We start from the raw sequence: 25,049 nt of genomic DNA on the forward strand, positions 1-25,049 counted from the left end.
TAGTTTTATCATGTTATGTTTTGTATGTCATTTGAGACTCTATGTAGGATCAAGTTTTGGCTATGGTCTGTCTCCTTGTTGAGAGATCAGACTGTACTATGTAATTTTTAGATGCAATCCCATGTTTTCAAGGCAATATAAGTTCATTTTACAAAAAAAAAAAACTATTGTACATTTTGGAATTCTTGGCCGAAATCAGGTGGAACATTTTTTTTGAAACATGTTTTTTATTATTTAAAATGCGTTTTTGATTGCATATATGAATTTAACATCTTGAACAACCCTGAGGGCACTTGGAATGTAAATATTTCACAACTCAAGCTTGTGATTCCAACAAATCCTAGCCAAAATCAATTAGAAAAAATTCCTAGAAAATATTCAAAACCTATAACAAATAGACTACGACTCAACATTCTATATATTTTCACATTTCTATATGAAAAAATATTTTTTTTTCTTAATTATACATTTATTAATTTAACTTATTAAAATTTTATATGTTTTTTAATTATATTTATGAAATATCATGATTATAAACATCAATCATTATTATTTAAATTTATTGTAATGTGATATGCATATTATAATTTTTTCGGGAGAAAATTGTTTATAATTTTAGTAATAAAAAAATTACAATATAACAAAGCCATAATCTATATATCTATCATATGTTTTGGAGTTTTTCAATCACATTTTCTAGTTGAATTTGTTTAAAATTCAACTGGATTTGTTGGAATCACAAGTTTGAAATAATAGCTATGAATTATTAACTATGTAAATTAAAATAATAGTTCATAACCATTGTATTTCAAAATTTCATATTTAAATTATTATTTTTTTTTTTTTTTTTTTTTTTTTTTTTTTTTTTTTTTTTTTTTTTTTTATCTATTAGACTAACCTAAGTACCCACGGGGGATTTGAACCAGTGACCTATTGCAAGAAGTGCCTTAACAGTGCACCCATTCACTGTCAATCCAAAGCCCCGTGGGCTTCATATTTAAATTTAATTAATAAACATATAAAATTCAATATCTACATTAAATTTTTTTTCTTGGTTATATATATATATATATATATATATATATATATATAAAATCAATGTTATACATATCACATTTAAAAATTATAAAGCAAGTTAAATAAAAATATCTCATATATATGTAACTATATGAGTTATTAACGTTATTAACAATTAGCATAGATCCATCTTAGCTATGGATATACCAAGTGTCTAGAGAAATCAAATCTCTTCAGGTGCAAACCTTTCTTGAATTTTCACTCAAAAAGGGGTTTGCATCTTGAGAGATTTGAACCCTCTTAGTGCTTGGTAGATCTAGAGTTAAGATAGATCTATGTTGGTAAAAGTTAAGTGAGGTTTCCACTTATCCCATAACTTTTTGGCATATACATTGAAAAGTTAGACGATTGTTTGGAATATAGGATTTAAGCAAGGCTTTCCCCTATAGCCTACCTTTTTGGCATATATATTGACAAGTTAGAGTGTTGTTTGTAAGGCATAGGTTATGTCAACTTGACTCTCACCAGTATAGTCATGATCATTCTTCCTTATGCCAATGATGTTGTTCTTATGGAGAAGATTCCCTAAGACTCTTGAGAAGCAACAAAAAATCCTTGACGATTTTTGCTCTAATATAAGGATGATCGTTAACAATGACAAACCAAAGGTTATGATAATTAAATCCAAAATATCACTTATGCTAATTTCGTGTATGGAAATAACAACTTGGAGGAAGTTACTTCATACAAATATCTTGATTTTAATTTTCTTCACAAGCTTAATTATAAATATAGCATTGAGATAAGGATAAATGGAGAATGAAAAAATTATTGTAGACTTGAAAACAATTGTAAATCAACAAATGTTTAGCTATGTGATAATAATAAACTCCTCATTGAGACTCATGTCACTCTTGGTATCTTATATGGTTGTGAAGTTTAGGGTAGTGGTCTTTTTGAAGAATCACAGAGAAAGATAGAGAAAACCCAAAAGTTTTTTATGACTTACAATCTCAAACACGCTATCCTATCCTCCTCAATGAAGTAAGTTTTCCCCTATTAAGAGCACGACTATAACTAGGTGCCTAATGTACAATAACAAGATAAATAATATGGAAGACAAAATTCTTCCTAAGATTGCTTCAAATCTAGTCACAACCACCTATGGCTCAAGTACAGGGGGTGGAGGGGGCATATTTATGACAAGTATTGGCTAAATAATCAAGAATAAAGGACAATATCACTTTGTAGAATACTGATACATCTAAATTTAAAGGAAAAAAATTGGTGAAATAAAGAATTAAAGGATAGAAGAAAATTAAGATATTGTAAGGAGATGATCAACCCTAATGTAGAAGATCAAAATTTTCTTTCTATGTTGACTAGTACAAACATAAAACACAATATTGTCAAAAATAAGAAAAAAACTCTCATGAGCTCAATAATGAAACAAGGCATTGGATAATTCCCAAAATGTCATGGGTTGAAATAATTTTTCATCATTGTGACACTAAGAGAGTTGAAGATGAAATCACTTTCTCTTAAAATATCTTATGTACACCCACATTAGATCCAAATATTTGTTACAATACCAAAATTCCTAAACTTTCAACTCATTAAAATTATAGAGATTTAGGAACACTTTCTTAAATATTTTCATGCACATTAATAAAAATCTAAAGAAAACCAAATAAATCCTTACCTTTGTTGAGGTTCGATAAACCAAATTTGATTTTAATATACATTAACTACAAGGATCATTGTGGAGAGGTATTGCAATAATACAACTGATCTCCTTTGTTGTTTCATTTAATTTAGAAAAAAAATTTATATCGTTCCCAAGACAAACCTTTGGAAGAGGTTGGAAGAGATAAAGGTTCCTCCCAAGTTAAATATTGTTGTGACAAGGTTGTATGAAAATTTTATTGTCGAGTTTACGGCCACTGAGGGTTGATAAGAAGAAATTAACTACAGTATCGATGTCAAGCAAGTGTGTCCCTTGTCCCCTATTGTTGTAGTCTAACATATAGTGTGCATTGGTTACCAATAGAATGGATAACAAGAACTTACATAATCATATGCAACATAATAATAGTAGAAGGGACACAAAGTAGCAGAGAACCAACAAAGTAGTACTTTATATTATATTCTCTTACTGAGCAATTACAACCATTACATTGATGCACACAAACACATAGAAACACACACACACACACACACATAAATATATATATCGACAATTACAACAATTTAACTTTCAAAACTAACTATCCTTAATTGACTCAACTAGAAAGCCAACCAACTTTACAATATGTATTTTTGATATGTTGACTTGACTCTTAGTCGACTAGCCCCTCTAACATATCCCCCATCCTCATGCTTTCTTCATCCTGAAGAAGGGGGAGATTTGGAGATTTACAATTTTTTTTTACAAATTTGATACAATATATAAAGAGAAGAAAAAAGAATTGTCAGGAGGTATCATGGAGCTGTTGAGAGAGAAGATGTCTTCCCTGTAGTTGTGGTCAGTTGGTCCACTGTACTTCTTGTCCTCCATCTGATGGATTTAATATTTGAATTCCTCTTCTTTTTATTTATTTTGACAACCAATCTCCTTCGACCTCAATTTCTTGTATATATGATCTCTATTCGGGGGTATGGCCACAAATTTAAAGGCTTGGTTCAAAAAAATAATACTTAGGTCATGGTGGAGTAAGCTCAGATGATCATGCTTGGGCTTAGGCCCCTTGAAATGTTGTTCGGTGGATGATAGATGCAAGCAATTGTAGATGCTGATCAAATACTGACCATTATCTTACAACAAATCTTGCTTGTGCTTCCAATGTTTTGATTTGTGAATCTAGATATTGAACCTTATTACCCATTACTACCTACTATGATAGTTGTTTTTCAATTGATCCTTGTTGTTCCAATTGTTTCACTTGGTTGAGAATTCCCTATAGGTATTCAGTGGCAGTAGAGGCTTCTATTTGAAACTTTTTTCCTTCTCTAAGCCATTGTCTTTCCTCCCGCATCAACTACACTTGTAATTTTCTTTCCTCAACAATCTTAGCTTGTAGTGGTGACTTTGCTCAAGTTTGTAAAACTTCACACAACAAAAAGTCACAGATGAGCATTTCTTGGGCCTTTAAACAACAACATATTGAAGATAAATAAGTTGAAATATTGTTAAGAATTATATTCAGTGTGGCACCCTTATCCAATGTTTGTTCCAATTCCTGCTTTTCCTGGGTGAATTCTCTATAGGCATCCTAAATGACAATTGACATTTCTTGATTTCCATGTTTTGTTACTTGTTGTTGGAGGTTAGTTGTCTGTGCACTCATCTATTCCTCATGATCGACCAGTTAGTAGACAAGTTGTTTGACTGCAACAAGTGGATCATTTGTTCCAGCCAAAATTTCAATGTGTAGTTTTTATGTTAACTGGTTCCTGCATTCCAACCAAACCTCCTTTTCTTGCTACTTTTTATGTTTAAGTTTATGTTGTCTATAGAACTATTCTGCCACCTCTTTTTTTATTCTCAAAAAATGTTTCATAGACAAGAAAATAATTGCTAATCTGATGCATCCTTGAGTTCATATAATCTACCTACTATCTATTTCACTATAGGTTTTGGGCTGATGGTGTAGAAGTACCTGGTGTAGTCAATTGATTCAATGGTGTGCACCAATCGGTCGTCAAAGTATTTAATATATCTTGCATTTCTGGATCAATTTTTATTGCTAGGCCTCTAGTTACATTTTTTGACTTAGTATGCTCTGGTGAGACTTGTTGTGTGTCAACCTATTGAGTGGAATGTGTTGACATGTGGAGTGAATTGTGTGTCGACCAGTGGAACTATTTGTGTATCGACCTATGTAGGTTACTTGTCGAACTGAATCGACTATGTGTCGACCTAAATACTTTGTGTGTCAACCTAAATATTTTGTGTGTTGACCTAAATACTCTGTGTGTCGACTTGAATACTATGTGTTTCGACCTTAATAGTCTTCCCTTGCCCACCATGCACTTCCTCAGTAATATGTGTTGGAGAGATGGGGGGTGAGTCAGATGATAGATCGAATTTTGCAACTTGCATCTTTTTCTTCCTTGATCTACTTGATTGAACTTAATTCTATTGATGGGATGGAATTTTCTTTGGGTGTGGCCGACTAAGTTGGTTGTTGATGTAGTTGGGCCTATTGCTCAACCATTAACTTTTGTCTGACTGTCTTGATAAAGATATCCTTGGCTTGGCCTAAGGATCGAAAGATGTTGGGTCTAATGGATGACCCAAGAAACTATTGTGACCTCCTTAGCTTCGTCATTTCTTTACCTTTTTCTTGAGTTTCCTCTAGGACTTGTTTTATAGTGACATCCAATTTGTCCTGCATCTAGGGGTCTTCAAACCTGATATCTATGAACAATTCCCGTTAGTTTATTCGAACTACTGGCATTTCAACTTGAGTTGAGCTATGTGCCTCTCTACCTACAAGATTTTGTGGGGATTCTACTAAGGGTGTTGCTAAGTAAAATTTAGAGGGCCCTATATACAAATTTGCCTCATGTTCCTCTTCCTGCTCTACACCTGTTAATGGTAGGAGCACATCCGCCCGAGGCTCTCTAGCTAGTGAAGGAATTAGAAATATAATATTCATTTTTTGACTCAATTCTACAAATATTTGGTTGAATGTTGGTTGGTATGGGAGTTCCTAGGGTTTGACATATCTAGAGTCAACATACCTAACCTTTGTTGATCCATGTAGAAATGAATATGCGACATCATGGGAAAAAAATGTCAGACATGATGGGGAATCCTCCATATATTAGATATTGAATTTAGGTTTAGTTACCGATTTTAAAATATTTCGTGGAGGTCAATTTATTGTGGTTTCCCTGACCAAAAATGTGAAAATACCTTAAAATTATTCATTAATGGGACTGAATTTATAGTAAATACCATTTCTCTAGAAAGGAGACTTATCTCATTGATAGAAAAATTAACAAAGATGGGAAGAAAATAACATTACCTAAATTCTGGCATTCTTGGAAGTTGGCTTTGAGCATATTGGCTACATGTTGTGCCTAATTGTATACTCTATTGTCTCCATCATTTTCCTAGTTGCTTCAAGCATGTTCAATTTTACGTTGGAATCTCTTCCTGTTGGAGTAAGGCATAGGGTGATGATAATGCATGCCCATTTAGTCTACAAGTCCCAAACTTGGCCAATGATTAAACCTTTGGAATTCTTTTTTGTCATCGGACCTGTACTTTCTAATCCACATAGTCATGTCAATTGTATTTGGAATTTTGTCTCCCCTATGTGGTAGACCAGTGAGGTTATAGATTACAATCACCGAAATAAATAATGGTTTTTCTAACCACAGAACACCATTTTGGTACCGACTAACAATATGCTTAACAAATTTTTCCTTCAACCCATGCACATATGCAACTAATGGCACGTCAAGAACATCCCTAATGCTTGTTGTGTATACCATTTGGGTAGGTTCAATCCACTTCTTATTAAATTTGGCCCACTTCATGGATGATTCAATGTGCTTTTCCCAAGAGGTTTAATCGATTTTTACTTTTCTAATTCTATTAATTTAGACCTGCAAATATGTTGCACTCGCTTGGTTGAATTGAGTTTTTTCCCTTGGTTATACTATGACATCTGGTTACTAAAAATGCACTCTCTTCCGACCCATTTTGAAATATACTTGAAACTCTTATGTTCCCCAACACTCAAGCAATTAGGGATCATAAATAACCAAACTTGGAAAGTTTGGGATTTCAGAAATCTCGACTGCTTTATCTGGTGAAAACTTAAGAAAACTATTGGGAAATGTTGTGCGTCTCTTCATATTTATAGTTGTCGAATTGAATGTCACATTACTTTTGACCTTGGGATCAATTTGAAGTTGTCTTGTCATAGTAACAATAATATTTTTCATATCTTTCAAATTGTGTGAGACACATGGTTCAATTACTTTTTTAAATTTGGTGGTCAATTCAGATTTAAACTTTAATGTGACATCACAAGGTTTTAAATGTGACTTGACTATCCTATCAAATGAGGCATGATGGTTGAATGTATTCATTTGATTCTCCTGACTCTTACCTTTTTTTCTTTATTATTTTTCATCGGTCAAGTCGAATGACTTCCTTTAGTCTATATCGCTAGTCAGTTGGTTGGTCAGTCCAACTTCTGATTTTAACTTTATTTCTTCTAGTAAATTTGGTTTCTCTGTGACGATGTTCTCTAAATTCCCTTTGTTGTTCTTCTCCTCTTTCATGATGATGTCAGTTCCTGTTTTGTGCCTTGCTATTTAGATATTTCTTCAAGTCTGATCCATGCTCGTTTTTTTACATATGCTTGTTTCTTTATTCTAATTATTTCTTTCCTTAATAACATTTCATTTTGTTGGTAAAGTTATCCTTTTCTCAAGATTTTGTAACTACTTCTAGTAAATTTCTAACTTGGAACATTTAATGAAAAAATTAAATAGAAAGATATTAATATATATGTAGTTGGTAAGCTTAGTCTTCCACAATCTGGCTTTTAGGTTATCTCGTCTGAGGAGTGCTTTATAGAGGTTTTCACCAATCACATGCCAATGCTTATCAAGAGATATACTTTTTTAGTTGGGCACCATTGACAAGTCATTTAAATAAGCTTACTTATAACGTCTTTAATTTCACAACCCTTGAAGAATGTATATCTTCAGTAAAAAAGGGTCCAAGCCATGCAATTTCCAATTTTTTAGGTTTTCTCTTCACCTGATTGTCATAAAGCAAAGCTAAGTCTCTGAATTTTAAGTTTTTGGTCTATAGATTTTTTTCGTGCCATGATTTTTGCTAACTCTTACTAACTTGTTGCTGGTGAAATGCATGGAGTCTATCTTCTTCTAAGCATTGTAGTTGATGGAATTGTTCCTTTTCTACTTTTTTATTATATTTTAGGACAGTCAACACAATTGTAACATTTGATGTATAATGGAGTGGTACAACTACCTCTTACCCATAAACCAATTTGAATGGTGTAAACCCAATCGACTGCTTATATGTTGTGCGATATGCCCACAAGACAACTGGGATTTTATCGTCCCAATCATATCTATCAAGGTTGCATATCTTTGTCAATCATTTATGCAATGTTTTATTGAATGATTCTATCGCATCGTTTGCTTGTGGGTGGTAATAAATGGTTTTTCTATAATCAATCATGAAATTTTGCATCAATGTTTGGATTGTAGCATTAATAAAATGAGTTCCCCTATCACTAATTATAGTGAGCCTGGGAAACCAAATTGATTTACTATATTATCATAAACAAATTTAGCTACTACTTAATTGGTATATGCCTTGACTGGATCTACTTCCATCCACTTTGTTAGATACTACACTGTTATTATAATATATTTTTCTCCCGTCCTTCTAGCTATTTTGTAAAATGGCTTGAAAAAGTGAATTTCCCAAATATCAAAAGGTAGTGCTGGGTTAATATACTGGAGTTACATATGATTCTTTTCTTATGGTTGACTTGATATTTAAAATACATTTCATTTTTGGAATTGTACTTGATAGACTTAAAACAGGGTCGACCACCATAATCCTGCCCACAAAATCTTACTTGCATTCGTGTTTCATTGGTAATGTCTATTGGTCTCTCCTTTATGGGCTTCATTAATAATAAATTCCCTTTCATGTTCCAATGTGTATCATATAAGTATCTCATATACTCATAACTTATATAATTGACCATTTATTAATGAAAATGGTGCCCCTTTAATAACTAATTTTTTTTGCCCTTTCAGTCCATTAGGTTCCTTCCTTGTGTGTAGAAAGTGTGATTTCTACAAACTTGAAGGAATTGATTCTTCTTTCACAGGGTGAGCATCCGGTAAGTCATCTTCCAAGTTTGTTAGTTCTTCCCCTATTTCTAGTTGGGATATATGATCAAGCTTGACATTATTCTTATCAGGTCAAATGATGACTTTAAACTTAAATTGTTGAAATAATAATATCCATTGACAAATCCTTCCTTGATGGACTGACTTATTAACAATATATCTCGGTTATCGACGATCTGTAAAGAATATGAATGGGTTAGTAAGGAGATAACGATGGAATTCATGTAGTGCAAAGATCATGGCGAGTGATTCTCTTTCAGTCATCGAGTAGTTTATTTTGACCTTAATGGTTTGGAGATTTTTGTGGTGTGGTTTTTGAGATTCTGAGCTCGGATATTCCATAGTCTGCGATTTTATGTTGTCTACGTTTCGAGTCTAGAACAAGACTCATCCTTCAGACTGAATCTACAAAGAAGAGAAGTGGGAGTTATAAATGTGATTTGGTATGCTGTCAAGGTGGGGAGCTGACCAACTCAAGTGATCTAGGTCTAGGTGTGAACAAGGACCTTTCCAAGACCTTTTACTTTTGTGATGTGTTAAAATTTATTTTTAAAGGAACATTAACAAATACAGCTACAGACTGTAAAGAAGAGGAACATAACAATCATCAGCACATGAAAACAAAAGCCATTGATAATGGAGTTCATCCAGGAGGTACTACGTCTCCGGGCCCCAGTGTCAAGATGGTGTAGGTTGCTGCATTACGTATTGTGAATAAAGATGATGTAAACAAGAGATGATGTCTCGATCATACAAGGAAAATCGCCCTCATGCAGGAGTGACTCTAAGAGATGTTCCACAGCTAGAGCTCTCAATCAAAAGACTCCTATCAATATGACACAAAAACAAGCATGGTGCGCATCTCGCTGACATGGCACAAAAGGGATGTCAAAACAAAACACATGCATGACTACAAAAAGAGTATCCCAACAACATACAACAAGGGATATCAAAGCATAACATAAAGAGTTATGACAAATAGTACATCATGTGAACGATTCGGCATAACATGAAACAAGGAATCATGACAAAAAGAAATAAAGAATATACTGCATCAATATCAATCAGGATTTGCAACATAATGTAAAAAAACAAATATATGAATAAATCATATACCTCACACCACCACGGGCCATCTGAAGATGTGAATGAAGAAGTGGATAAAACAATCCACAATGAACATCTGTTCACATTATCAATGCGCAGGCACAGTCCGCTACCAATTTGTCATGGCCTCATTATGAATGGCCATATGAAGAAGCGGGGCATAAGAAACAACTTTCAATAAGCTAAAGATCACTAAAACATCGATCTCACAACCTTTATTTGCAAGAAGAATCGATCAAAAGATGAATCGATCACAAAGAGAAGAACTACTCTAGACTCTCGGCTCTGTAGCTCTTGGCTATATGGCTTCATAGCGTTCTGGCTATGTCGCTGTAGCTCTCTCCAGCTCTGCGGCCCTCTAGCTGTCTCTATCTCTGCTTGGCCCTCTCATTCTGTGGCTCTCGATCAGGTGCAACCTCCTCAATGAGGTCTCTGGCACTCAGGCTCTGTAGCACTCCCCAGCATAGGCTCTCGGGCTCTCTAGCACAGGCTCTCTTCCTCTGGCATGCCCCCTTGGCTCTCTATTACCCATCGTGTTTTTATAACACATTTGGGACAAGGCCGCATAAAAATCGGGGTTGTTTTGTTTAGAATGGAAACTGTTTGCATAGAAGCATCAGCGGTGCAACAAACCTCTGAAAATAGGCCTTTTTATCATTTTAAAACGATATGACAAAAGAAAAACCTGAAAAACAGTGAAAAACCCGAAATTTCGGATTTCAAATTTTATAAAATCGAGCTTATAAACTTATCGAGTCCACGATATATCGCAATTTGGGATCATGGATCGCTGATCGCCAATGCCGATCATTCTAATCATCGATTTAATCGTGGTCATTGACCCGCTTCCTGATCTAATGGCTGAGATTAAATCGCATATCGCTATCTCATCGGCCAGGGGGTTCTACCTTTGGCATTCACTGACACCGATCGCTGATGTCGATTGCCAATGCTGATCACCGATTTGATCACTGATCACATGTTTTAAGCCTTCCAACATCGCCGATTGCCTACCCTTGACTCCAATATCGGAGATTGCTGATCGGGGGTTCCGAAGGCCTGCCTTAAGTCTACCCTTAGCATGATTCCCAATGCTAATTTCCTTATAAAGGCTTTAAGTCCATTTTTTAATGAAAAAACCTCCTTTTTTCAAAGGAACCAAGGCAACTCTTTTCATGATAACTTCATCATCCGAACACGGATTGACGAACTATTCGCACCTCTGAGATCAAGAAGACGAGATATACGCTCTAGTCCTGTTTCAACATCATTCTGATCACTTTGATTTTTGAGCGTTCCCATGCCATGGTGTCTGAAGATCCACCTGGATCAATCCTCCCCACTGAGGAGCTTTTGGTCCTCCAAAAGCATAAAAAGTAATCTACATCTTTCTCTGTACCTTGTCTGCATCACAAATGTCCTGAAGAGGTCCTGCTTCCATCTCCTTCGCCTTTGTTCTTTGGAGCCTTAAGCGACGAACCGACACCTGCCACCTCTGCAACTTATAGTGCATTGTTTTGCAAATTACATGCTTTGAATGAAATAACCAACTAAACACCCAAACGTCCCATACTTGCCACGAGTTTATAACTCATACTCGGTGGTCGAGTTTATAATAAGATGGACATAGTACTCCAGATATGACAACAAGGCCAACCTATCATGGTTTCTTCAAAAAGTGATGGAAAACACATCATCACTGCAACACATGATTTACATGCATAAGACCAAACACTATTGTGTGGACAAGTGATGGAAACATAACATCACTTTCAGAGTTTTAATATGTGAATCAAAACATGACCAGACATCATTGTTGCTGACTACGTGATTGAAACATATCATCACATTTACATTTTAAAATGCAACAAGTGATTTACAAAAGAATGACCATGAAACGACAACATGTATAAAAACAATTTCTCACTTATCTTTGTGAATGGGTCACCTCCCCGAGGTGGTTTTACTTGTCGAACAATTGCTTTACCTGGTTCGCGCATCGGCGCTTTGTCTTTAAGGCACTGCTCTGGATGGAGCTTCCAGAAAGTGGCTCTTTGATGGCCATTTCTATCGCAATGACTGCAGTATGTTTTCTTCCTCCATATCTGCTTAACCTGTTTCTTTTCATGTTGTCGAGAGGGTTTTTCACATCTCATGAGTGTTGCCATTCTTTTCCAACACTTGGAAAAGGTATGGTTAGGTAAACCAAAAAAAGTACATATTTTCCGATGCCTTAGTCTTCGTTCATTATTAACAACATGATCAAAATCAAAATGAACATTTGAAGATCGAAAGTGATTATACCTTCCTTTGTTGTCTCTGATGTCAGTATGATGAGAGGGTGCCTCGGCTCTCTCCCTGCGATGGAAACTGCCATGTGATGATGGGGATGTTTTCCCATCATTCTCTTTCCTCGACAATGTCTCAGGAAAATCTAACACCTTTGAGCACTCTCCTTTGGTGTACCTCAAGCCTGCAAATTGAGGTTCATGCATAACCTCCAAAGGTTGAGTGATGCCTTGGTTATTAGCACCAAGTTCTTTCTCCTCATGCCTTGTCTTTGTAAGGAGCCTCATATTTGTCCCTATAATGGGGATCTCCAAATCTCCAACAGACATCATACTATCAGAAGAGGAAATCGAAAGGAAATCAACATCTTTTACCTTCTCTTTTGATTTGGAAAGAACTGATGAGGGCTACTCATCATCCATTGTTGGTGGATCACTAACTCTCTCAGCGCATTCCCCAACTTCTTTCCTGACATACCCAAGTCTTGCCTGACGGGGTAATTCCTCTACTTTGATAGGATTGACAATGCCTTGGCCATTAATGCCCAAGCCTTTTCCTTTATATCCCATTCTCTTCAACAGTTTGGAGCCAATTCCTATGGTGTGATTTTCAAACACAGTGAAATCATCATCAAGAAACATACATGAAGATGGAGAGCTAATTTTTACCTCACATGGGTTACGCTGCAGCTTTTCCAAGGCCTCGTCCTTTACTTGCAGCTGTAGTAGCAAACTTTGTTTCTCCTCCTTCTCTTCATGTAGACACATCTTCAATTCATCATTCTCTGTTTGAAGATTATATTTGTTTTGCTTTAGTTCTTTCATGGCCTCCTTTGTGGCTTTCAATTGAAGCTGTAATCACTCCTTTTCCTCTGTCTCTTTCTGTAGAGTTTCGTACACAATTTCCACTTTCTTGGAAATGTTAAGCATTGTCTCGTACATTGCTCTTTCATCCTCTGTCATTGTTCACACTGTAGTTCACGTCAATGCAAAGACCTACTCTGATACCACTTGATCCAGGTCTGGGTTTGAAGAAGGACCTTTCCAAGACCTTTTACTTTCATGATGTGTTAAAATTTCTTTTTAAAAGAGAATTAAAAAATATAGCTGTAGAATGTAAAGAAGAGGAACATAACAATCATCAATGCATGAAAACAAAAGTTGTTGATAACGGAGTTCATCCAAGAGGGACTACGTCTCTGGGCCCCAGTGTCAAGATGGTGCAAGCCGCTGCATTATGTGTTGTCTAGTGTCTCGATCATACAAGGAAAATTTCCCTCATGCAGGAGTGGCTCTAAGAGATGTTCCACAGCTAGAACTCTCAATCAAAAGACTCCTATCAGTATGACACAAAAACAAGTATGGTGCGCATCCTACCAACATGGCACAAAAGGGATGTCAAAACAAAACACATGCATGATGACAACAAGAGTATCCCAGCAACATACAACAAGGGATCTCAAAGCATAACATAAAGAGTTATGATAGACAGTACATCATGTGAATGATTCTACATAACACGAAGCAAGGAATCATGACAACAAGAAATAAAGAAGATCCTGCATCAATATCAATCAAGGATCTGTAGCATAATGTAAAAGAAGAAATATATGAATAAATCATATACCTCACACCACCATGGGCCATCTGAAGATGTGAATGAAGAAGTGGATAAAACAATCCACAGTGAACATCTCTTCACATTATCAATGCGTATGCACAGTCCGCTACCAATCTGTCACAATCTCATTACAAATGGCCATATGAAGAAGCAGGGCATCTGAAACAGCTATCAATAAGCTGAAGCTCGTTAAAACATCGATCTCACAACCTCTATTTGCAAGAAGAATCGATCAAAATATGAATCGATCACAAAGAGAAGAAATTCTCTGGACTCTCGGCTCTGTAGCTCTCGGCTATCTGGCTTCATAGCATTCTGGCTATGTCGTTGTATCTCTCTGTGGCTTTGCGGCGCTCTAGATGTCTCTGTCTCTACCTGGACCTATCGTTCTGTGGCTCTCCATCGGGTGCATCCTCCTTAATTAGGTCTCTGGCACTCAGGCTCTGTAGCACTCCCCAGCACAGGCTCTCGGGCTCTCTAGCATAGGCTCTCTCCCTCTGGCATGCCCCCCCAGCTCTCTCTTACCCATCGTGTTTTTATAACACGTTTGGGACAAAGCTACATAAGAATCAGGGTTGTTTTGTTTAGAATGGAAACCATTTGCATAGAAGCATCGGCGATGCAACAAACCTCTGAAAATAGGCCTTTTTATCGTTTTAAAATGATATGACAAAAACCTGAAAAACAGTGAAAAATCCAAAAGTTCAGATTTCAAATTTTATAAAATCGGGCTTATAAACTTATCGGGTCCGCACTATATCGCAAGCTAGGATCGCAGATCGCTGATCACCGATGCCGATCATTCTGATCGCTGATTTAATCATGGTCGTTGATCTGCTTCTTGATTCGATGGTTGAGATTAAATCGCATCACAGATCGCCAATCGCCAATGCCGATCATTCCAATCGCCGATTTAATCGTGGTCGTTGATCTGCTTCCTGATCCAATGGTTTAGATTAAATCACATATCACTATCACATCGGCCCAGGGGTTCTACCTTTGGCATCCGTCGACGCCAATTGCCGACGCTGATTGCCGATTTGATCCCTGATCGCATGTTTTAAGCCTTCTGACATCGCCGATTTCCTGCCCCCGACTCCGATATCAGAGATCATTGATCGGGGGTTCCAAAGGCTCGCCTTAAGTCCACCCTTGGCATGATTCCTGATGTGATTTGCCTTATAAAGGCTTTAAGTCCATTTTTTATGAAAAAACCTCCTTTTTCAAAGGAACCAAGGCAACTCTTTTCGCGATAACTTCATCATCTAGACTCGGATTGACGAACCATTTGCACCTTCGCGATCAAGAAGACAAGATCTACGCTCTGGTCCTAGTTTGACATCATTCTAATCACTTTGATTTTCGAGTGTTTCCATGCCATGGTGTCTGAAGATCCACCTAGATCATCAAGGTGAATATTCACTTTTTTATTTCAATTCATTTTTATTATTTTGTCACTTAATTAATAAATTATTTATTTATATATATTTTTATGATATTCTATTTTATTTTAATAATGATTTTTTTAAATTAATGCTTTAATTTATTGCTAATATATTTTAATATAAGTTATATTAATCTCAATTAATATAAATCTTGATATTATTAAACTCATTACTAAATTTATGTTTTCAAATTTTTGTAATAATTTTTTCAAAGTTCTTTAATAAATTTCATTTTAATTAAATTATAAATTATTTTTTATTTTTTATTTATTGAAGAGTAGTATTAATTTATCACTTTACTAGTATTTTGATTTATTGATTTTTTAAGCCTATGTTATTAGTTTACTGATATTATATTTTAATATGAATCTTAACTATACCTAATATCAAATCAAGTTACTATATTATATAAGAAATATTACTTAATAATACTTAATATTATTATTATGGGTAAGAGAGGGGTAGAGCTAGGTTAACAAAGGATTGGGTCAAAGAAGGGGGGGGGGGGTTCAAAAAGGGGGGAGGGCTAATAAAATTCACAGGGGTGGAGCATGAGAGGGTGATAGGGAAATGTTTAGGAGAAGAGGGGGAATGTGATATAGGAGAGAATTGGGACGAGTAGGGGTCGGAGGTGCGGGAATGATGAAGAATGGTAAGGATGATGTGAAAGGGAGAGCATTTTATTCATTGCGTGGGAGAAGGGAAATCCAATGTCTACTAACTTCGAAGCCTCCATCCTTATTGAGGTTGTGTGGGTGCTTGATGATTTCAAGGGCCTCCCACACTTTACATTTAAAAAGATTTTTTTCATTGGAAATGATCTTTGTGTCTTCAAGGTAGATATGGTGGTTTGTCTTTCCTGCATGCTCAGCTAAAGCTGAAGACTGAGTTCTTTCATTTCAGATATCTGCACCATGCTCTTTAATCTTGTTCTTGATACATGTACGTGTTTCCCCAATATAGTATTCCCCACAAGAACAATTCATCATATAAACACCTTTCCATTGGAGGTGCTCTGGGTTGTCCTTGACATATTTCTTTCTTTGTTTAATAGTCGTTATGGGTTTGAATGAAGTTTTGATATCTTTCCTCATGAGAACTTTAGCCAGCTTGCCAGTGACTCCATGAGTATATGGAAGGTAAGTATTAACAGTTTGGGGGTTTTCAGATTTATCTTTCCTGCTTTCAGATTTGGCTTTCTAGATGGCTTTGATGATGTATTTATTATTATATCCTAAGCTTGTAAATACTTTTCTTAAGTAAGTAATCTCCTCTTCGGTATGAATCTCATCTGATATTCTACAGGCTCTAGTAAATATGGTTTGAAGAACACCCATATTTTGAGCTGGGTGGTGATGCGAATCTGCATGACAGTAATTATTTGTATGTGCCTTCTTTCTAAACACTTTATGCCCTAAGGATCCATCCTTGTTTCTTATGAGGAGGATATCAAGGAATGAGATGCTCTCCTCTTTGGTGTGAATCTCATCTGTTATTCTATAGGCTCTAGTAAAGAGGGTTTGAAGAACACCCACCTTTTGAGCTAGGTGGTGGTGTGAATCCGCATGAAGGTAATTATCTGTATGTGCCTTCTTTCTAAACACTTTGTGCCCTAGGGATACATATTTGTTTCTTATGAGGATGATATCAAGGAATGGGATGATCTCCTCTTCGGTGTGAATCTCGTTGTTAGGCCCCTATACTACTAGTGTAACCCCTTATTGTTATTAGTACAACCCACTTATTATATTGATGTACCCATGCAGTGCCCATATTGTTACTATTGTGCCACATAGAAGCCCACTATTGTTATCATTGTGCCCTTACATTATTATTGTTATGTCGGCTCTGATTATGTTATGACCCCTTAGACTCCTATATATAGAAAGGAGGTCTTTCATTTGTATCATCCAAGAATTGTTCATTTATGTAATGTAAAGGAGGTTGACCCCTCGAAGAGGCTAAATTCTAAGGCATTGATCTATCTTTTCTATCTTTTTCTTGAGCTGGTTTCATAACATTTGGTATCAGAGCTTTGGATTCTAGGGTTTCGCTACTCCAAACAGGTCATCGTGGCATTTTCACTATAACTTTTTTTCTGCAACGTTTTAGAAGTTTAAAAAAAAACCCATTTGTGAAGAAATCGCACGGAACCTTGGGACTGAATTTCAGAGCTTTTTGTGCTATATTTGTGGAGATATGATTTGAGGAAGTTGGTCTTTTTGCAGACTCCTGAATTACATTCCAAACAGGTGACTTGGGAAAAATCGTCATAAATTTCTCTCTGAGGATTGGATTGAAATTTTGTAAGAAGGTACAGAAAGAGGATAGACTACAGTTTCTTGTATATATTTTTCAGATCCAAAGGTTGAAACGGTGACACGTGGCACTTCATACGAATTCGCCCTTCTAGAAAGGTCTATAATCAGGTCATCTTGGGAGATTGTGCATAACTCTTTCTTGGAGAATCCAATTTGGATCCGACTGGTGGCATTGGAAAGAGGACACAGAGGGCTACTATAGGTCACAATTTCAGAACTTAAAGATCCAAAAGTATAGAGTTACAGTCGTTTCAATATCGAGCTCCTAAAATCAAGAAAAAGCAAGATGAGGAAGTTTGATGGCAAGGATCCAGTAAATTGGATACTTCAAATGGAGCAATATTTTGATCTACATGGTGTACCACTGTTACAAAAGGTATGTATTGCATCTTCATATTTAGAATCGGATCAATTTTTATGGTATGAAGGGCTTTGTTCTCGTAAACGACTTGTTACGTGGTCAATTTTCACAGAGGTAATGATAGCACATTATGAGGATACAAAGAGAAACACATTCTTTAAAGCAACACCACAACAATTGGAAAGAGTAAAAGGGTTTTGTGATATAGTGGAAAGAAAAATTATGGAAACCAGGAAGCATACCCCTCACAACTATAAAGATGGAAGTGTTGTTTCTCCCAACCTTCCACAACCTACAAGGGTTAAACCACAACAATTGGAAGAAAAAAGAGAAAAGGGGCTTTGTTACAATCGTGATAGCAAATGCACTAAAGGTCATAAGTGTGCTGAGAAGAAACTATTTTACATAGAATATGAAGAGGAGGAAGAAAAGGATCAAGAAACATCAAAAGAAGAGGATATACGCCAGGACCCCACCTCAGAGAAAGAAGAAATGAATCAGACCATATCTTGTAAAGCATTGGCAAGAATTACCACTCCTAAAACTCTCAAGATAGAAGGACATATCAAGAAGAAAAAGGTGCAAGAAGTGAAAGATCACATCGAGAAAGAAGAAATGAATCCAACCATATCTTGTAATTCATTGGTCGAAATTACCACTCCTGAAACTGTCAAGATAAAAGGACATATCAAGAAGAAAAATTTTCAATAAGTGAAAGATCACATTGAGCATCAAGAAATGAATCCGACCATATCTTTTAAAGGATTGGAAGAAATTACCACTCAAACTCTAGAGATAGAAGGACATATCAAGAAGAAAAAGGTTCAAGCAAAGAAAGATCACATCGAGCATCAACAACAAGTTCTCCAACTTTTAAAGGATAACGCCACTTCGGTGCAAAATCAAACGAAGCAACAGGTAGATCAACATCGTAGTGAAAAATGTTTTGATGTAGGTGATTGGGTATTTTTACTGCTACATATCAAGCAAGCTATTTATGAGAATGAAATGTTGGCAATACTACATGCACTTAAAAAATGGCGACCTTACCGAATGGGAAGACTCTTCAAGGATGAGGATGTGGAAGCATTGTTTTGTGCTATTTCTATTATCCAACCAGATTGGATAAACGAAGCAAGGGATGAATGGAAGAAGGACGAAGAAGTATGGCCACTTATTCAAAAGTTGCAAAAGATCCCAATTCAAACAATATTGCCAGAAATTGAAGAGGAAGGAAAAATCATATTGGAACTTGGAGCAGTCACAGAAACAATAACTCGGCAGCTACGAAATCGATCAAGTTCAGAGTATCTCATCAAGTGGAAGAACTTACCCACTGAATATTCCACATGGGAGGACAATAATTTTATACAGAAGCATCAAGAACTACTTAAGCATTGAGGACAATGATTTTTGAAGGAGAGGGGCATGTTAGGCCCCTATACTACTAGTGTAACCCCTTATTGTTATTAGTACAACCCACTTATTATATTGATGTACCCATGTAGTGCCCATATTGTTACTATTGTGCCACATAGAAGCCCACTATTGTTATTATTGTGCCCTTACATTATTATTGTTATGTCGGCTATGATTATGTTATGACCCCTTAGACTCCTACATATAGAAAGGAAGTCTTTCACTTGTATCATCCAAGAATTTTTCATTTATGTAATGTAAAGGAGGTTTCCCCCTCGAAGAGGCTGAATTCTAAGGTGTTGATCTATCTTTTCTATCTTTTTCTTGAGCTGGTTTCATAACACTCGTCCAATATTATACAGGCTATAGTAAAGAGTGATTGAGGAACACCCATATTTTGAGCTGGTTGGTGGTGTGAATCTGCATGAAGGTAATTATCTGTTTGTGTCTTCTTTCTAAACACTTTGTGGCCTAGGGATCCATCCTTGTTTCTTATGAGGAGGTGTTGATGGTGCTAGACCCGCCAACATGTCAGGGGATCTCCCCAGTAAAAAGTCCCAATTGGACCTCAGACCATTTGGTGTAGGAGTCCCAACATTGGGTTGTACGTTGATGCGTTGACCGTGACTTCAAACAGAGGCAAGTAAGATAACTCTATTGGTAGCAAGGGTGTGACAGATGTAGTGAGCCAAGGAAGGTGCATGAGAGGTTCTAAAACACTGGGGTTGAGATGAGTGCACCCCTTGGAAACCTGTGATAGTACAGAGTTAAGAAGGGAACACAGGAGCAAAGATGCATCATAACATGGAAGGAAAGTTAGCTAGCAATCCAAAGTGATGGTTAAACCAACAACACATTTTAGAAAGATTCATACATACATACATACATACATAGCTATACATGCATGCATAAGTAAATAAATACATATATAATTTAGAGTAAATCAGATAGCATAGAATACAATACAACATATGCAAGAAACGTGATGGCTCTTATTATATTAAGAAGTGTAAGTTCTTGTCATACAATACATCCATGTCCAACCACTAGTTCTGATAGCGCAACGTTACAGCCACAACTACCTGCTCCTCCAAAGAGATGTACTAGCTCCGCACAGTGGAGAAGCCAAGGCTCGTTACAATACTGTCCAAGATATCTCCAAGATAGTCTTATAAGAAGATTGGTTGACCAAAAGCCTTTACAATGAGTTATGAGGGACTATTTATAGTGAAGGGTGGGGTGACCCTTGACATTCCCCTTTGTGATAGTTCATCTACCCTCATGACTCTTCATCTACTCTATGATTGTTACATCCAACTATCGACACTTGACTTACACTTGAAAAGACGGTACATTACAACGCACACGTACCCATGTGAGACAAAATGCCTTGAGAAAGTCATGTTAGACATCACTATGACTCAGACAACTATTCGAAGACCAACTCTTCGAAACCTTCATTATGGTTGATAGTAGCATACTGATGCCAAGATCGGTAGTTCGCGATGGTGTCCTTGTGCTCCAAGGTGACATCTTTTCGGAACCTGACTCTTGCCTCCATAGTGTTCAGGTACACTGCTTGGGCTCCTCTATCCAACTCGTCTAAAAGCATGCTCATCATTGTATTCAACGCTACTGGACTAGCAACATACTTGTGCATGATGTCTACATTGATGGGAAAGTCTGGGCTGGTGGCAATGCATATCAACTCGTCAAAGTACGAGTCAAGCTCTAGTTGGACCTGTGCCTTTATCTTCTCCTGGGTGAGAGTCCCAATAGATGGGATCACATGTGCGCACACCACAACATCCATACTCTTGAATACACGTGCATGAGAAGCCTGTATACCAGTGATGAGCTACAAGAGCTCTTCATAGTCCCAGATTTGACTCTGGATACGTGCCTTTAGCTCGACCACTCTGGGATTCATCATCTTAGGCAAGTGGAGTGGGGCTCCCTTATATCTCATCATCCATGTTTGTATGTAATCAACAACAACATGCATGTTTGCCAAGATACGTGCCCTTCTAGCACATCGTTGCTGCCATCTGTTGAGATGGACGACTGCCTTATGCATGGTACCAAACTTGGAATAAAACGATTGCATAACTGTGTCAAGGGACAATACATCATCTAGTATTGACTTCTTTAGTTTAGTTTGGGTGGACGCTATCACCAACTCTCCTCCTTTCTTGGCCATCTGTAGTTCCTTAGCCATTCGCTCATTTGAAGCTACCAGAAAGTGAACACTTGAGCTAGTGGCTTCGACATACACTCTGGTAGCAGCAGCCAAGGCTGCTGGATGTTTGCGCACGTTAGACATGATCACTCGTTCCTAAACTTGCATAGGAGATGTATGATCATCCAGAGTCAACACTCTGCGAGATTGCACAACTCTATGTTGAGACTTGTCGAATTAGATGTTGTGCATCACTCCTTCCGGCTAATCGCCAATGATCTCAGTGCGCTCTTGGTCGCTTGAGACTTGTTCATATTCTAGATGCGGTGAAGCGGGTAAGTCGATGTCTTGGTGATGAGGCATGAGGTCGATGTCTTGTTCCAATTCCTTTTGCTCCATATTCGTATCCAACTGTTGAAGTGATTTCTTTATCTCATAATCAAAGTCCTGCTCCTACGATGGTTCACCTTGTTTTCTTGATGCCAGCTATTCTGATGAGTCCAGTACCTATATGCGTGTTGTTTCATTTGTTTACACATGTTTTTCCCCCTGTCGTACCTGTTGTTGCTGTGCCTCCCTCTCATGTTTGCGTAGCTCTTGTTCCTTCTGGAGTTGCTCCTTTAACTCATGTAACTCCTTCTCCATTTCCTCCATTCTCCTTTTGTCCCTCTGCCTTTGTGTGATTCGCTTGTCACGCGGTTGCCTCGTTTCATCTATAGCCATAGTTTCTTTCTCCACAAGTGGATCTGCTCAGAACTTGTAGCTTTGCTCTTCCTCCATGCGATAAAAATCTTCCTCTTGCCCTTGTAGTGCACGGGTATGATTACTTTTGCTGCTTCTGGTACTCTTTGGGATGTTGCTTAATGTTGCTATGCTAACCACTCCACAACGAAGCTGACCTATTCATTGGGTATGGAGAAACTATAGGAATATCTCCATGGGTCCTCCTCCACCCAATGAAATGCCCTGTGGATCTAGTTGAACTGTACTCTCGTGCAATGATCTTTCACAAGACAATGTGGGTCATACGGATTGTAACTTCGAAGGTCAAATGTATACTTCTTTATCTATTCTGCTTCAACATCTGCCTGCTTGAAAATATGGATCTCGTATAACCCAATCCACAAGGGAAGAGCAGGCCAAGGTGCCTTCTTCTTCCGGTGCAATCTAGCTGTAAATCCTACCAAGATGTGATATTCTACTTCCTGCATGACGAGTATGTCCAAGGAAAACTTTGGTAGAACATGCAAAGTCTTCTCCGCACTGTACATTCGTATGAAGGTGCCAGACAGTGAGGCATACAAATCAACAATGTCTATCAGTGCCTCCATTTCTACCTTCGAGATGCAAGGTGGATCTTCTTCAAATATCATCTTGTAAACTGGGGTGACAAAATGATCAGACACTCTTGTGTTTACTCCTCTGAAGCTACATTCGGACAACAACTTACAATAAGTGTTCATAGAAGTATCTGCCGGTGACCATTCCCACTTCAAGCCTGGGAACTCCTGTCAGGCATAGATTACATCTAAGATGTAGGTAGACATGTAGATCTCTTCTTTCATACCTTCGGGTGACTGTCAAGCCTTTGTTACCTATTCCTTCAGCTGATGAGCCAACATGCTGGACCAGTTACATGGTTTTCATTCTCTGGCCAGTTGGTCCAGCATAATCACCCAACTCTATGGGAAGGTTTCTGTGTTTCCTTGGCCATACAGTTAACATGTAAATATGACCAAGTATTGATACGACTTCTGCAATATCTTCGTCTTGTAGATCTGGTTAGGTGTCATCCTGAATCTAGCTGACTCCTTTACCGAGTTCTTCAAAATGTCTCTGGAGTTGGAATTACCACTGGTTAAGCTGAAGGGAGTCTCCATGATAGTCACGGGCTTCGACATGTGACACATCTCATCATAATCCTATGCCAAAAAGGTTGCAATCTTCATCTTGCTGAAACTTTTGAAAGTCATCGTCTCGAGATCAGTGTGCGAGACAATCCAATGTAACAATCCGCACATGGGAACGCGAGGTGTCTGCATGAAATCAGGTATAAGACAGAATTATGAATGTTCATGTATACCTAGTGGTCTTCGAGGTCTTGCCCAAATGTTCCTGAAAATGCATCATTGACCTCTTGCCATTTCATCTTGATGTCCTTGTCTAGAAACAACTTGGCATCTTCATAGATTGGTAGACTTGAGGACACCCGCTCAATTGTTGCTCCAGTTGCACTTTCGTCAATGTCCTCTGATCCTGCTCTCTTGGAGGTGATTGATCCTATACTGTTAAGAGGCAGATGAACACCTAAAATATCTGGAGACAAAGCGACATGCCTGGCAAGAAATATGTCAGTAAAAACTAAAGCAAATTTGAGGAACGACATAACACATACCTTGGGAATGATAGGTAGGGATTGCGCAATTTATTTTGGGAGGCTGGGAGACCGGCTGCCAGACCTGTGAAAAAAGTAGTTTGAGCTGTCTAGGGAGGTTGACTGGCTACTAGATTTACGCAATTCACAATCTAGGCTAACTGCTGGAATTGCACAATGCACAATTCTAGTTGGCAATGACTACAAGCTCAGTGACTACATTGCGCAATTTTCTGGTCCAGGAGTCACTATCCCTTATATTTTCATAAATAAATCCTAGAGGAAAGTCATTGGGTAGAAATGCACATTTCTGGCGAGGAAGATAGATCCTTCCTTCTCTAAATTGTGCAATGCTGTCTTGGTGAGGTAGAGTCCAGGCCAAGGTTGGCCAGACTCGCTGACTAGCAACTGAAAGCAAATGTGAAAGTGAATGCATGGTGATACTAAGTGTAAGAAGAAGTGATTGATCATGCATGAAAACATTGAATGAAATATTTAGCAAATAGAACAACATGCATGTGGGTGAAGCGAGTCGCCGAATCGGTGACCGCTAGTGCAAAACAATTTCATGCATGCGACAATAGTGAGATGGTAATGAAAACTGAAACGATGCTAGTATAAGCTAGTATGCATGTAAATGATAGAAAGCATTCAACGAAATCAAGCAAACAACACTCACACAAGAAAAAACACAAAATGCGACAAAAATGATGAAAAAGACAAGTTGAGACGACTTACCCATGAATAGTTGAGCCAGATGTGTCAAAGAGTCCTGGATGTACTGTGGGATGTCAGATCTCCAAGATAGATGTGAAAAAATGAGCTCTGATGTGTCGAGTAAATAAGTTTAGGCTCATGACGCACATGCCACAAATCTAGGAAAAAGCGACACTTGGAGGAAAGATTCTAAAATGAACTTTGCATGTAACCTCCAGCTGCTAAAAATAGCTCCCTAAATCAAGGGATGCTTTTTTGCATGTTGCCTTTTGCTATTCTA

Source organism: Pinus tabuliformis, chromosome 6 (assembly GCF_031772625.1).
Source record: "Pinus tabuliformis cultivar Carrire ecotype Pingquan chromosome 6, CPIR1, whole genome shotgun sequence".
NCBI classification, from domain to species: domain Eukaryota; kingdom Viridiplantae; phylum Streptophyta; class Pinopsida; order Pinales; family Pinaceae; genus Pinus; species Pinus tabuliformis.